General features: G+C 38.2%; 1 protein-coding gene and 1 non-coding gene across 2 annotated transcripts in view; both read left to right on the forward strand.

The window, feature by feature from the left end:
• Positions 1 to 13,902, forward strand: part of ZFHX4 (zinc finger homeobox 4) — a 228,444-nt gene that overhangs the window by 181,664 nt on the left and 32,878 nt on the right. The gene's annotated exons all lie outside the window — the stretch shown is intronic.
• On the forward strand, positions 2,193 to 2,299 carry LOC118835144. Its single transcript, XR_005009478.1, has one exon. It is a non-coding gene; the product is annotated as a U6 spliceosomal RNA (small nuclear RNA).

Consider the following 13,902-nt stretch of genomic DNA (forward strand, 5'->3'; position numbering starts at 1 on the left):
GCAGAGAGATTTATTTTCTCCTTGTCCTTCACCCCATGTATTGCTGAGTTCAGGAAATAGACGCATAGTTAAACAATTTATTTTGACTCATTAAAGAGGTTGTTTCCTCTAGGTCTTGGGAACAAAAGAAAAAATAAACAATTTCACAAATAAAGATGAAAGAAGAAAAGGAAAGAAATCATTAGAAGGAATCAATGTGACTTCACAAAAGATAAATTATGAGAAAGAAAGGAAGGAAGGAAGGAAGGAAGGAGAAAAAGGAAAGAAGGAAAAAAGAACCTAGTCATTGAATATAATTGCCTTGAAACTTTGGCAACCACAAGATCATTCAATATATCTGCTGAAGTTAAAAAGAAAAGTAGTTGTGTGATTCAGCTCTGTAATGACTGTAGTCATTTAAAAGTAGTACTTTTAAAAGTCACAGTAGAGTCTACCTGTCATTACAGAAGGCCTTAAAGATGACCCCAACCCCGTGAGTTAAAAACAGATGCGACATATCACACAAAAACAATTCAATGAAGCTGACTTAAGATTTTAGTGCCAAAAGATATACCTGATTGAGACAAACCAATGTGACTTCACTGATGGTAAATCATGCCTCCATAAGAAATCTTTGAAAGAGTTAAGGAAACAGTGGATAAAGAAGCACCAGTGGATAGCCTTTATTTATAATTTCAAAAGGCCTTTTACAAAGCCTCCATAAGAGGCTATTAAGAAAACTTGGTAACCATGGGGTGGAAAGTAAGGGTCTGTCATGGATTAAAAACTAGTTATGAGATAGGAAGCAGAGGGTAGAAATAAATGGCCAGTTCTCAGCATGAAAAAAGGTTAATAGTGGATAGAGCAGGGATCAGTGTGTGGGACCAGTGGTGTGTTATATATTTATGAGTAACCTGGAGGAGACCACAAAATGTGCCAACAAATGAAAATCTTTGATTGTCAATGTTAACCAAAGAATGCGAAGAGGTCTACAAGTACTTTGCACCTGGTATTTGGGCAGCATGTTGGTCACCGAAACTATAGATGGTTTCAAAATTGAACAATGTCGTATCTTTATTTAAATCAGCACTATACTGAAATCAGGATTAGAGTCCAGATTTGGCCCTTTTGTTTCAAAGCAGAGACAAAACCTATAACCAAGAAATGTACCAGAAGCGTGTGCATGTAAGGCAAAATTTCTGTAAGGGGAATATTTAAACAAAATGAAATTTTAAAAGGATTTGTGTTGTCTAAAAACTTAGTTGAGAAATATGAGTTGTCATTAGTAGTCCCAGCCGACAACTAGGGGTTAAATAGGCCATTCCAAGCTACTATTGCATTGTAGTACCATAAATGACAATAGGAATAGAAATTGAATACTTATTTGTGGCAGGATAATTTGTTCATTTGTTCATTCATGCATGCGTGCATTCATGTATACATGCAATAATGCAACAATCATTTATTGAATGCCTACTATGTTAAGTTACCTTGCTAGGCTTTGTGGAAGATAAAAAAAAATGTATACCTCCGAGTCCCTGACCTCAAGGGGTTTTCAATCAAGTTGGGGAGATAAGACAACTAATCTACAAAGTAATCTGTATTAAAAGAATTACAAGCAAAATGTCATAATAATTCAGAAGGACTGTTTGCTTCAGGGTGAAGACTTCCTGGAAGAAGAGGCATTTGAGTTAGGCCTTAAAGGATGGGAATAAAGGGGAGGAGGATAAGAGAATTTAAGGAATAGGAAATGGTATAAAATTGAAATATGAAAGGGCAGGGAGAGCATGATGTATCAGTGAGCAGTTTGGTTTGGTTGGCTGTTTTCCACTCTCAAAGAGGACTAAAATGACAATACTATGTTAGAGTCAAGTTAGAGTTTGTCCAGTTGTGGCTGATCAGATCAATATGAGCTTAGAATGCTCTACCACAGGTCAGGCATAAATAGTCCATGTGAACATTTGGGGTGGATACTCTAAATTTGCACATCTCACATTTCTTTTGAGCTTCTTCAATTCTTCTTTGCTCATAGAGCATAGCGCTGTCTTTGATGTGGGTACTCCATGTTGAGCAGTCCTGTGCCAACATCTCCCATGTCACCCAAACTATTCCAAAGTTCTTCAGAGAGACCTTGAGAGTGTCCTTATATCACTTCTTCTGACCACCATGTGACTGCTTGCCTTGTATAAGTTCTCTTTAAAATAGTCTTTTAAGTGCTCACTTTGGCAGCACATATACTAAAATTGGAACAATACAGAGAAGATTAGCATGGCCCCTGCACAAGGATGACACGCAAATTCGTGAAGCGTTCCATATTTTTCAAGTATGATTCATGAGACCTCAGTATTAGGGTAGCTGAAGGGAATATGCATACATATATGTTTATGTATATATATGGGTGAATGTGTATGTATGTACATATCTATGTGTATATAGATAGAGAGAGAGAGAGAGAGAGAGAGAGAGAGAGAGGACCCAGGGTGAGTTGAAGATGAAGGGAAGATATCTAAAAGAAATAAAATCAAATTAAGGGATGAGAGAGGAACATACTGAGAGAAGGAGGAAGGAGAGATAGAATGGGGTGGATTATCTCGCATAAAGGTGGCAAGAGGAAGCAGTTCTGTGGGAGGAGGGGAGAGGGCGGGTGAGGGGGGGAATGAGTGAACCTTGCTCTCATCAGATTTGGCCTAAGGAGGGAATACCATACATACCCAATTGGGAATCTTACCCCACAGGAAAGAAGAGGGAAGAAGATAGAAAAAAAAGGTAGGCGGGATGATGGAGGGGAGGGCTGATGGGGGTGGAGGTAGTCAAAAACAAACACTTTCGAAAGGGGACAGGGTCAAGGGAGAAAATTCATTAAATAGGGATGGGTTGGGAAGGAGCAAAATATAGATAGTCTTTCACAACATGAGTATTGTGGAAGGGTTATACATAATGATACACATGTGGCCTATGTTGAGTTGCTTGACTTCTTAGGGAGGGTGGGTGGGAAGGGAAGAGGGGAGAGAATTTGGAACTCAAAGTTTTAAAAACAGATGTTCAAAAACAAAAAAAAAAGTTTTTGCATGCAACTAGAAAATAATATACACAGGCAATGGGGCGTAGAAATTTATCTTGCCCTACAAGAAAGGTAGGGAAAAGGGGATGGGAGGGGAGTGGGGTGACAGAGGGGAGGGCTGACTGGGGAACAGGGCAACCAGAATATGCACCATCTTGGAGTGGGGGGGGGTAGAAATGGGGAGAAAATTTGTAATTCAAACTCTTGTGAAAATCAATGCTGAAAACTAAATATGTTAAATAAATTAATTTTTAAAAAAAGGAAAAACATAGTCTTTTAAGCAACCATAACCTGGAGATCAGTTGGTAATAGAAAGACATTAAAGGTTCCCAAGCAGCAGAGTAATGCTATCATTTCTGCATTTGGAAGACTGCTCTGCTCGCAATGCGTAAGGTGGATAAGAGTCAGTCAAGGAGAGCAGTTTTAAAAGATGTTTTCATTAGTCTAGGTAACAAGAAATGAAGGTTTTAGCTAGGGGTTGGAAGGAATAGATTCAAGGAAGATTGCAGAGTTAAAATTGATAGCACTCAACAATAAAATGTATGGCTGTACAGGGCAGGGGTGAGAGGAATGGTGATAAAGGTGAGGAAAGAAGATAACCTTAACTGGAGAGGTTATGTGGGAACACGAGTCTGATCCATGAGAAGTGAAGCATTTTATTCTTCAGTGGGCAGATACAGAATCCAAACCCCTTGTTGAACCTTAGAACCACTGGGCCTAATAGTAGAAGCAATAAAGTACAGGTTGCTCTGTGTTTATACATATGAGTACCATACATAAAGACTTCTCGGAAAAGATTAATTTCTTGAATTACATCAGACAGAAAGATTTTTGTCCCAAAACTTTCCAAGAGCTTTATAGTCAGGTACCCTTGGGTACACTAGGACCTCCTGATGATGTTTCTGAATAACCAGTTCCTTAATGCTCAATTTTCTCCAAGTGCTATGTTTTGCAGAGACTTTCATCTAAGATGAATGGTGGAGCTAGCAAAACAAAATGGAGATTTTAAAAGGAAAGGCTAGCTTTGGGAAAGAAATGATAAGTTCAGTAATCTGATAACCTGAAAATTCAGGCTGAGCTGTCCAACAGGCAATTGGAAATGTGGTTCTGAAGTTCAAGGGAAAGGCCAGATCTAAAAAAATATGAATTGGGAGGTTATCTCCATAGGATAACACTTGAAGTTGCGGAAGTGGACAGGTCAGCCAAGAGGAATAAAAAAAGGCTAAAGAGAAAAGGATGGGCAACTAGGTGGTGCAGTGGATAGAGCACCTGCCCTGAAGTCAAGGGGACCTGAGTTCAGATCTGGCCTCAGACACTTACTAGCTGTATGACCCTGGACAAGGAGACAGACAGAGAGAGAGAGAGAGAGAGAGAGAGAGAGAGAGAGAGAGAGAGAGAGAGATTTAATTAAACATAGATTTGACATCCAGAATGAACATTTATTTTTGGACATGCCCAGTATGGGAATTTCTTTTTCTAGACTATGTATGTTTGCTGTGGTTGTTTTTTTTTTTAAATATTGTTTAACTGGGAAGGAACAATAGGAGGGAGAGATGATAAATTTTATTTTACATGAGGGAAAAAAAAGCCAGGCCCATAGTATAGCATCCCCTCTGCAGGAAGGAGTAAGGCAAGATAGACTTTTCTGTCCCTTCATCCCAAGTATATTCACTGAACCAAAATTCTCTTTGGCTATCTCACTCAACCCCCAATTAGAATTCTAACTCTCTGGATAGAGCTCATTTCAACTAGTCATCAGGAGGAAAGCAATCTGGAATTCACCTTAAAAACCCAGAATATTCACATTTTAGAGGATGTTTATTAACACAAAGTAATTTTTAATTTCTAAAATTTTAGCCTCTGCAACAAAATGAGGTGAATACCTTCTGGAAATGTAGGAGGAGATATTTTGGGCCTGGGATAGCATTAAGTTGGACCTACCCAAGAGAATCCCCCTAGGGGACAGCTCCCTAAAGTGGTCTTATTTTTCACAGGTTCTTTCCTTCCTCCCCTTATGAACCCACAGGTACTCTTAGAAGTATGGAAATTCTGACACTTCAGAGGAGGGGGTACAGGGAAGAGAATTGATTACATGTATGAATTAGAGGGCAAGTGTGACAGGGTGTCAGTCTGCAAAAGTAGGAGAAGGAGTCATGAAGGCTGCCAGAATGTTGCCAGTTTTTTAAAAGTTAGAGATTGCTGTAAGTTTCAGATATCGGATTTATTTCATTTTTGCCATTTTAACCAACCTGTTGAGGTGGAAATGGGAACCAGATTATTAATAGAATATTGACCAATTAAGTAAAAAGATAAGCAAAAAGAAGCTTACACTTACAGAAAAGGAGGTATTGTGATCTTAGAAATGAGGTACAAATGGGGAGTGACTTCAGAGGTGTCAGTCAATCTGGGATGCTTTCATCAATGAGGCAGACACAATTCAGCCGCATCTTGTCCTTGTCCTCCCATAAACACTGGATACCTCCTTCTAGTTGTTTTTTTTTTTAACATTTCTTGGTACCACTACACTCGTTGTCATTACCCAGCAGAATAGGATCTCCTACACTCCTTTAACGAAACTACAGAATGGATCAAAATATAGGATAAACTAAGGTAATTTCAGTGTTTTACGTGTCATTAATTTAAAAGGGTCAAGTGTTAAAGTATTGTGGATGAAGAAGAGAGTAACCTGCCACGTGACAAATGAATTTCATGGAAATTCAATTCATGATTCTCCTATCAAGAAGTACCTTGTACTAAAGTACAATACCAGAACCTGTTATTTGGGGGAGATTACATTCCCCCAAATGTATGTATTACCCCATTGTATGTATAGCTTAGACTAATTAATATATGATTATTCAAAAGTGACTTTCTTCCAATTTTTAGATCTATAGCTACAATTTTGCTTTGTTTTGGTTTTGGTTTTTTGGCAGGACAATCGGGGTTAAGTGACTTGCCCAAGGTCGCACAGCTAGTACATGTGTCAAGTGTCTGAGGCCGCATTTGAACTCAGGTCCTCCTGACCCCAGGGCCAGCGTGCCGCTCACTGTGCCACCTAGCTGCCCCTTATAGCTACAATTTTAAAGGAAGAATAAGGCAGGAGACTAAATACCTTGCCTTTCTGAAACCATTAGTCTGAGTCAGTGTTCCATAGTTGATGGAATTATAGTCTAGTTTGCAATGTACTGTCCACCTGACTATGAATAATCATCAAGATGATATGTAACGTGTTTTGGGAAGTTCAATGACTATTTTTTTGTCTTTGTCTTTTTTATATCGCTTGTGACTTAAAAAGCTGTTATTCTATCATAACATACACATAGAACCTGAAAAAAAATTTTGTCAGACCAGGAGAAAAAAAATAAAATCTTAAGTAATTTCCTCCAATCATGATGTAATATTATTTTAATTTATACTTTATAGCAACTTGATGGCACAACGGATAGAGTGCAAGGCCTAAAGTTAGGAAGACTTATTTTCTGGAGTTCAAATCTGGCCTCAGACACTTACTAGCTGTGTGACCCTGGGCAAGTCACTTGAGTCTGTTTGCCTCAGTTTCCTCATCTGTAAAATGAGCTGGAGAAGGAAATGGCAAACCACTCCAGTATCTTTGCCAAGAATACCCTAAATGGGGTCACAAAGGATCAAAAATGACTGAATAACAACAAAAAGATTTTGCAGTGCTTTTCCATGTTGTTTCAGTTAAGTGTCACAAGTCTGTGAGTTCAGTAGAGTACATATTGCTGTCTCCACTTCTCAGAAGAGGAGCCTGAGACTCAGAGAGCTTTGCCTGACATTAGAAGTAAGTCTGGGACTTGATCTGCATCCTCTGATTTCGAATTCCACATCATGTTTTTCTTGCTGTTATTCATTCATTTTCAGTTATATCTGACCCTTCAGGACCCCATTTAGGGGTTTTCTTGGCAAAGATATCACAGTGAGTGGTTTGCCATTTCCTTCTTCAGCTCATTTTACAAATGAGGAAACAGAGTCAAATGGAGTTAAATGACTTTCCCAGGGTCACAGCTAGTAAGCGTCTGACGCCAAATTTGAACTCAGGAAAATGAGTCTTCCCAACTCCAGCTAGGAACTCTAGCCACTGTGCCCCCAGCTGCCCATCTTTTCCCTTACCTATCTATATTCTTGCTTCCTCCCCTTTCTCACCACCAAAATCCTTGGCACTGTCAAAGGGTCCGTTAGGTGTGTTTTTATTAACAGACATAATATCAAAGATGTGCTACCATTTGCTTTGCCACTAGGCCCTAAGGACCACCGGGCCTTTCTATCTGACTTGCAGCTGAAACCTCCTATTGTAAGTGTGGTCTCTCTCATTAGAACATGACTCCTTGAGAGCCAGGACTGTCTTGCTTTTCCATTTGTGACCCCAACACTTAGCACAATGCTTTGCACATAGTAAGCACTGAATAAATGCTTTTTCATGCACTCATGTAGCTATTCTTTTATCAACCACTGTTCTTGAACCCTAAGATGTAATTGAATCCTTAGTATACATTTTCAGTACTCTAAAACAGGAATTTCCAACCTCTTTAAACTCATGCAATGTACAAATGAGTGTCAAAATTAAATAGATTATCAATGTACTCTGAGAAGAAATCAAGAGATAGTAAGGGAAAAAAAAAAGAAAGTTCCATGATAACTTTATTATATATTTAAAAGGAATAGCAAGTTGCACATAATAGAGTTGCTGTTTCATGTGCAATCAGTTTTTTTTATTCTTCTATATTATGGAAATGCTTATTGCATAAATAAAAATTTAAAAAAACTTGGCATATATCAATCAAGATCTTTTGATATTATTTGGCTATCAATTCTTCCAAGGGCCACTATGGCTGCCCTGTGTCCTTCCTTGAGGCATAGCTTTGCTATTTCCTTTCCTAGTCAAACATCATTATGTGCCCAGAAAAATCTCAAGAGACCCCTCAAATACTGTTAAAATTAGAACTTTCTATCTAAATGTGGGCAAAAGGACAAATCTTCTTAAAACTTTGCATTGTGTTTCTCCATTGTTAGATTTATGAGAATTGTGACCCACATAAGGAAAAACAGTCAATGTTAGCTTGGAGATGGAACCACAGACCTTTCCCTCTACTTCTTAGGGATTAACAGACATTTCAGAATTCCCAGGAATGTGTTCAAATCCTCTTGGGACCTTTCCAATTAATCTGTTTTGTTTTTATTTTTTCAGTGGTAGGAAATGTATTCAGAATTCTATGATATATAAAGTGATTTTTTGTGGTGGATGTATCATGGGGAGGGATTAGAGAAATTACAAAAATGCAAGGAAAAAGGCAGCTTGGCGTAGCAGACAAGAACTCTTTCATTGGAGTCAGGAAGACGTGGGTTCAAGTTCACCCTCTGACATATACCAGCATGTGACCTTGAAAGAAAATCATTTAATTTTTCCTGAGGCAAAGGCATAAGACTCTAAGTAACAAATACATTTGCACCCCAGGAATTCCCCTACACTGATGAAATCTCAGGTCCTAACCTCTCCTCCCGAAACCACCTTTTTAAAAATGTCTTCAACATAAATATAAAAATTTTTTTTGCAATAAGATTAGTGTCAGTGAAATCATGCAAAATTTATTCATATAAAATAATGGTAATCTTAAAATAAATTTTTGTGTGGATCTATGAATCTGTAGTCAGGGCATGCTAAAAACAGGATTTCAAAATCCCAAAGCCTTGTGAGGCTATTTGCAATTCCCTATGGTACATTCTGCATCTCTTTGTCCTTTCATTCTTATGACTATGTAATCAGATCAACAAGTCTTTGTGAGGAAAAACAAAGATTTAGATAATTGTGTTGCAAATAGGTGAATGATATAAACATAAAATAAATGTAAACTTTAATATGAAGCCGCTGCATTAGGTCATAATATGGGGACTGAATGAATTCGGGCAGCAAGATGGCAGAGTGAAGAAGACCTGAATTCAAATCTAGCCTCAGACATTTACTAGCTATGTGACCCTGGACAAGTCACTTAATCTCTGTCTGCCTTGGTTTGCACATCTGTAAAATGGGGGTAATAATAGCACCTACCTCCCACACTTGTTGAGAGGAATCAAATGAGATGACAATGATAAAGAACTTAGCCCAGTGCCTCGGATGTAGTAAGACCTATATAAGAGTTAATTATTATTATTAAACGAAAGGTATTTTTTGCCCTTATTTGAAATACTGGTAAGAAGTTAGTCATTCCTTAACAATGTTTACATGTAAATAAAAAGATGTAAATAGAAATCTTTTATGTTTTAAGTAGAAGCATTTAAAAGTATATGTTTAAATAATTGAAAAAAACTATATTACTGAGAAGCAGTTACCCTTGCTTGCCCCCTCACCACTAATTGTGGACAAAGTAACTCTTAATAACAACTACACTCTTAGTCAAAAGATCAATGTTCAAATTGGTCACACTCGGATTTGCTGATTGAGCATTTGCCATATTGGGGTGGGGGGTGGAGGACGGGGTGATAGTTTTGCAGGGTAGGGTGGGCTTCGTGAGTAAAAATGGACTGGATTTTGCCAAATTGTAAAATTTGAGTTTGAAGGGACTTGAGACACTATCTCATCCAATGTGTACACATGTGCATGTGGGAAAAATGACTCCTTCTACAGCAAACCCTACAAACCTTAACCCGCTTCTGCCCAAAGATCTGGAGGAATGGGAAAGCCACTATCTACCAAGGCAACCTGTACCAGTTTTAGTAGAAGTCTAATTCAGAGGAATGGGCAACTATGTGGCACAGTGTGGATAGAGTGCCCGACCTGGAGTCAGGAAGACCTGAGTTCAAATTTGGCTTCAGACACTTATTAGCTCTGTGACCCTGGGCAAGTCATTTAACCTTGTTTGCCTCAGTTTCCTCATCTGTAAAGTGAGCTGCAGAAGGAAATGGCACAATTGAAATCAAACAACGAAAACAAAATGACCTCAAGGCCCTTTACCATCCTGGTGGCCCTCCTCAGGTCATTCTATAGTTATCGATGGTCTTACTAAAATGTGATGCCCACTAGTGAACTCAATGCTTCAGAAATGGTCTGATAAGGCACAGTACAATGACACTCTCCTCACCTCTTCCCTAGTCCTAAACACTGTCCCTCTCTTAACACATCTTAAATTGCATCTTTTAATTGTTTTTGACCTTTATGTCACACTCTTAGTCTGTGAGCTCACATCCTTGAAAACCCTTAGATTTTTTTTCTCCAGGCAAATGCTATATATCCATGCCTTTTTGTGACTCTGAGCTTGTAAACTCATATAAGCCTTTACACATATCCCTATTAAATCTCATCTTGTTAGACTTGTCCCAATAATCTAATCTGCCAAGCCCTTTTTGAGCTGGGATTCTATCACCTGACACCTTAAGTATCACTCCTAATTTTGTGTCATCTGAAAATTGTACTGTATTTATGTGTGCATTTTATTTATGTGTGCATAGCACATTTAATTAGGGTGCACTCCCAGGTATGTTTTTTAAGGTGAATGTTTATTGAATACTCAATCATAAAGGACATTTTTTTTCATCAAACTAAAGAAACCAAAACTTAATGAAACTTATTTTTAATTAACTTCTAAACTTACTGTAAAGGGTAAAAATTGGCAGAGGGTTGCTTTTAATCATAAACAGCCCTTTATTTTAAAATAACAACCTTTTTAGGCTTATCATATGGGCTAAAAAAAAAATCTTTCCAATTGGACCCTTTTCCCCTTTCTCTGAACTTTACCATAAAGGACCAATAAAAGAACTAGTGACAATCCTTTAAAATTTTTAAATTTGCCTTCCCTGACCATATCAAACAAAGTCCCAGGGCCACATTTTATGGGCTGAGTCATGGGGAGAAAAATCAGGATTGAAGTTGGAAGAAAGTCTCTTTGCTTTTTCCCTGACCTGGGTGCAACTATCTGGAGTCTTTAGTGCTTTAAAAAAAAAAGAGAGAGAGAGACTCTGTGAATGGTAAAAAGGAAAACAGATATGACTCCAACAGAAGCTGGGCTCCACCAAGCAAAAACACCCCTCTAGCTAGGCAATGCAGTGGGTAGAGCATAGGACCCTGAGCAAAATCATGGTAGTACCTACTGTACAGTGTTGTTGGGAGGATCAAATGAGTTGACCTATGTTAAGTGCTTTGCAAACCTTAAAGCACTATATAAATGCTGGCCATTGGGGACTGCAGCTGTGGGGAAATGAGTAGAAAGCAGAGGAAGGAGGTAAGAATAGTGGCAACATGAATTGTAGAAACCCAGTGTCCCCAGAAACTGGGAAAGCAACTCCCACCCCTGGCAACCTCCACCACAAGGGGAGATTAAAGTATTACTGGGCACACCCACCACACCCTTGTCTCAGGCCTAGGATTAAAAGAGCACAGCACAAGTCCAGCCCTGGGCCATTCCACTAGAGATCAAGCTGAGCTTGAAAAAAATAATGACTACTTTTGGGGTCCTGCCATTTAATTAGTACCAAATCCACACAATGACATTATCTTTCTAGTCCACATATCATGTCTATAAGAATAATATGATAGATATTGAGAGTGTAAAGTACTTTGCTAAACCCTATACAAGGTACAGCTACAATATTCTCCTGATCTATGTCTAGTAACAGTCGATCAATCAACCCATAAACATTTATTAAGTGCCTACTATGTACCAGACACTGTGCTAAACCCTGGGTATATAAGAAGAGGCAAAAGACAGTCTCTGCCCTTAAGGAGCTTGAAATTTAATGGGGGAGACAACATGCTACACACACACACACACACACACACACACACACACACACACACACATATACATACATACATACATACATACATACCAAAGCAAGTTATATACTAAATGAACAGGAAATAATAGAGGCAAGGCACTAGAATTAGTCAAATAAGGAAAGGAAGTATGTCACGAACTATTCTTGATAAAACCATTCAAGTTATTTGTGATCAATGTTTCCTTTTTTAGGTGGCCTTTAATGATATTTCTAGCATTTTTCCAGGAATCAAAGCCACTCTTACTGGTCTCTATAGTTAAGAAGCTTCATTTTCTTCTTTCTTTTTGAAAATTGGGACAACATTCTTCAGTTCTGGAGCACACATTTTTTTCCAGTATATTTTAGAACCTATTAAATGAACCTTAGCGATCATACTCATCAATTTCCAGTAACCCAGAATGTAGTCCAACCCTACCTGGTGATTTGAATTGATCCAGATCAGCTAGGTGCTATGGTATTGTTGTTCAGGCATGTTCAACTCTTTATGACCCCATTTGGGGTTTTGTGGGCAAAGATACTGGTTTGTCATTTCCACCTCCAGCTCATTTTACAGATAAGGAAATTGAGGCAAACAGGGTTGAGTACTTGTCCAGGGTCACACAGCTTTAAGTGTCTGAGGCTGGATTTGAACTCAGCAAGATAGATGAGTTTTCTTGACTCTAGGCCTGACACTCTACCCACGGCCACACCTGGCTGCCTGGCTACACTGTACTATCTCCCTAGTTATCTTCCAAATCACGTAATATACTCGAAAGAGCACTGATTTCAGAGTCATCAAACCTGGGTTAAAATCTGGTTCTGATTCTTACTATCTGTATGACCTTGGACAAGTCACTTAACTTTAATTTTCTCATCTCTGAAATAAAAGAGATGAACTAGACTTCTACTAAATATAAATCACTGATACTGGGACCTTGGGTTCTAACTCTCTATTAACCATTTTTGTTCTTTCCTTAGAATTAAATAGCTCCTCCTCTTTTTGATATAATCTAGCAATTATCCCAGGGATTATAGTAAAGTAATAGATTAATGTTTCCTTATTCAGTGGGTAGTTTGAAATTATTAAGCATGAGGACCTAAGAATGAAGAAATATTTGAGGGGAGAATTTGTTACAATTTAACACTCATTTGCTGTTCTTTCTTAAAACTGTATTTGTGGTATGTTTGTTTGTGTGTGTGTGTGTGTGTTACAACTAAAGACCAAAAGGTAATGTTCACAGCAGGAAGAACAATTAGTAAATTAAATAAATGTGCCTTTGTGTACCCCCTGTTTTGAAGGTTACTTGTTTAATTAAAGCCTTCAGCCTTGATCGGAATCATTACCACATGAAACTATTTGATGATACTGACTTGACTGAAATGTAATACTCATGTAATACAAACAGCTTTTATGTACTAATGACCTAAACTCAAGGCACGACTTAATTAAATAAACAATTAGTTTTGGGAATAAAAATATAAACAGAAACATAATTCAGGAATATCATAGTCATCCTTCCATGCTGTGTTAATTAACCAGCATTTGGTCTTTAATTGTGACATACATACCTTTCAACTCACTATTTCATACTTTCCCTAATCTTCAGATGCAAAAGTAATTTATTAGAATATATTTTCATAGTACTCAACGAAACTCGATAAGACATATAGCTAGGCCTGAATTTAGAAGAGCTTTAAGTGGTGATTAGGTAAAATGGTCACTTTTTCCTATGAGGAGAGACAAAGAGTGTGGACATTTGCAGTCTGACAGTGCTGTCCTAGTATTTGCCTCTCTACCGCATGCCCATCTTGGCCTGATACTCATTCCAGTCTGATTTCATTTTTGGATGATTTGGGTTTGACTAGCTCCTCATTTACTAATTCAGAGTCTGACTTCATGCTTGGACTGCTTTTGTTACTTCATTCACCCTTGACCTTGATCTCTCACCCCTCTTTAGAAGGTTTCCATCCCGTTCCTGGTACTCTGCTCTGATCTCTCTTACATAAACCAGCATGTGTCTAGTGCCTATTGGGCCCTTGGCAAAATAGAAAAAGGATAAATTATGACAATTTCATTTGAACTCATATCCCTCTAA

This window comes from Trichosurus vulpecula, chromosome 1 (assembly GCF_011100635.1).
Source record: "Trichosurus vulpecula isolate mTriVul1 chromosome 1, mTriVul1.pri, whole genome shotgun sequence".
NCBI classification, from domain to species: Eukaryota; Metazoa; Chordata; class Mammalia; order Diprotodontia; family Phalangeridae; genus Trichosurus; species Trichosurus vulpecula.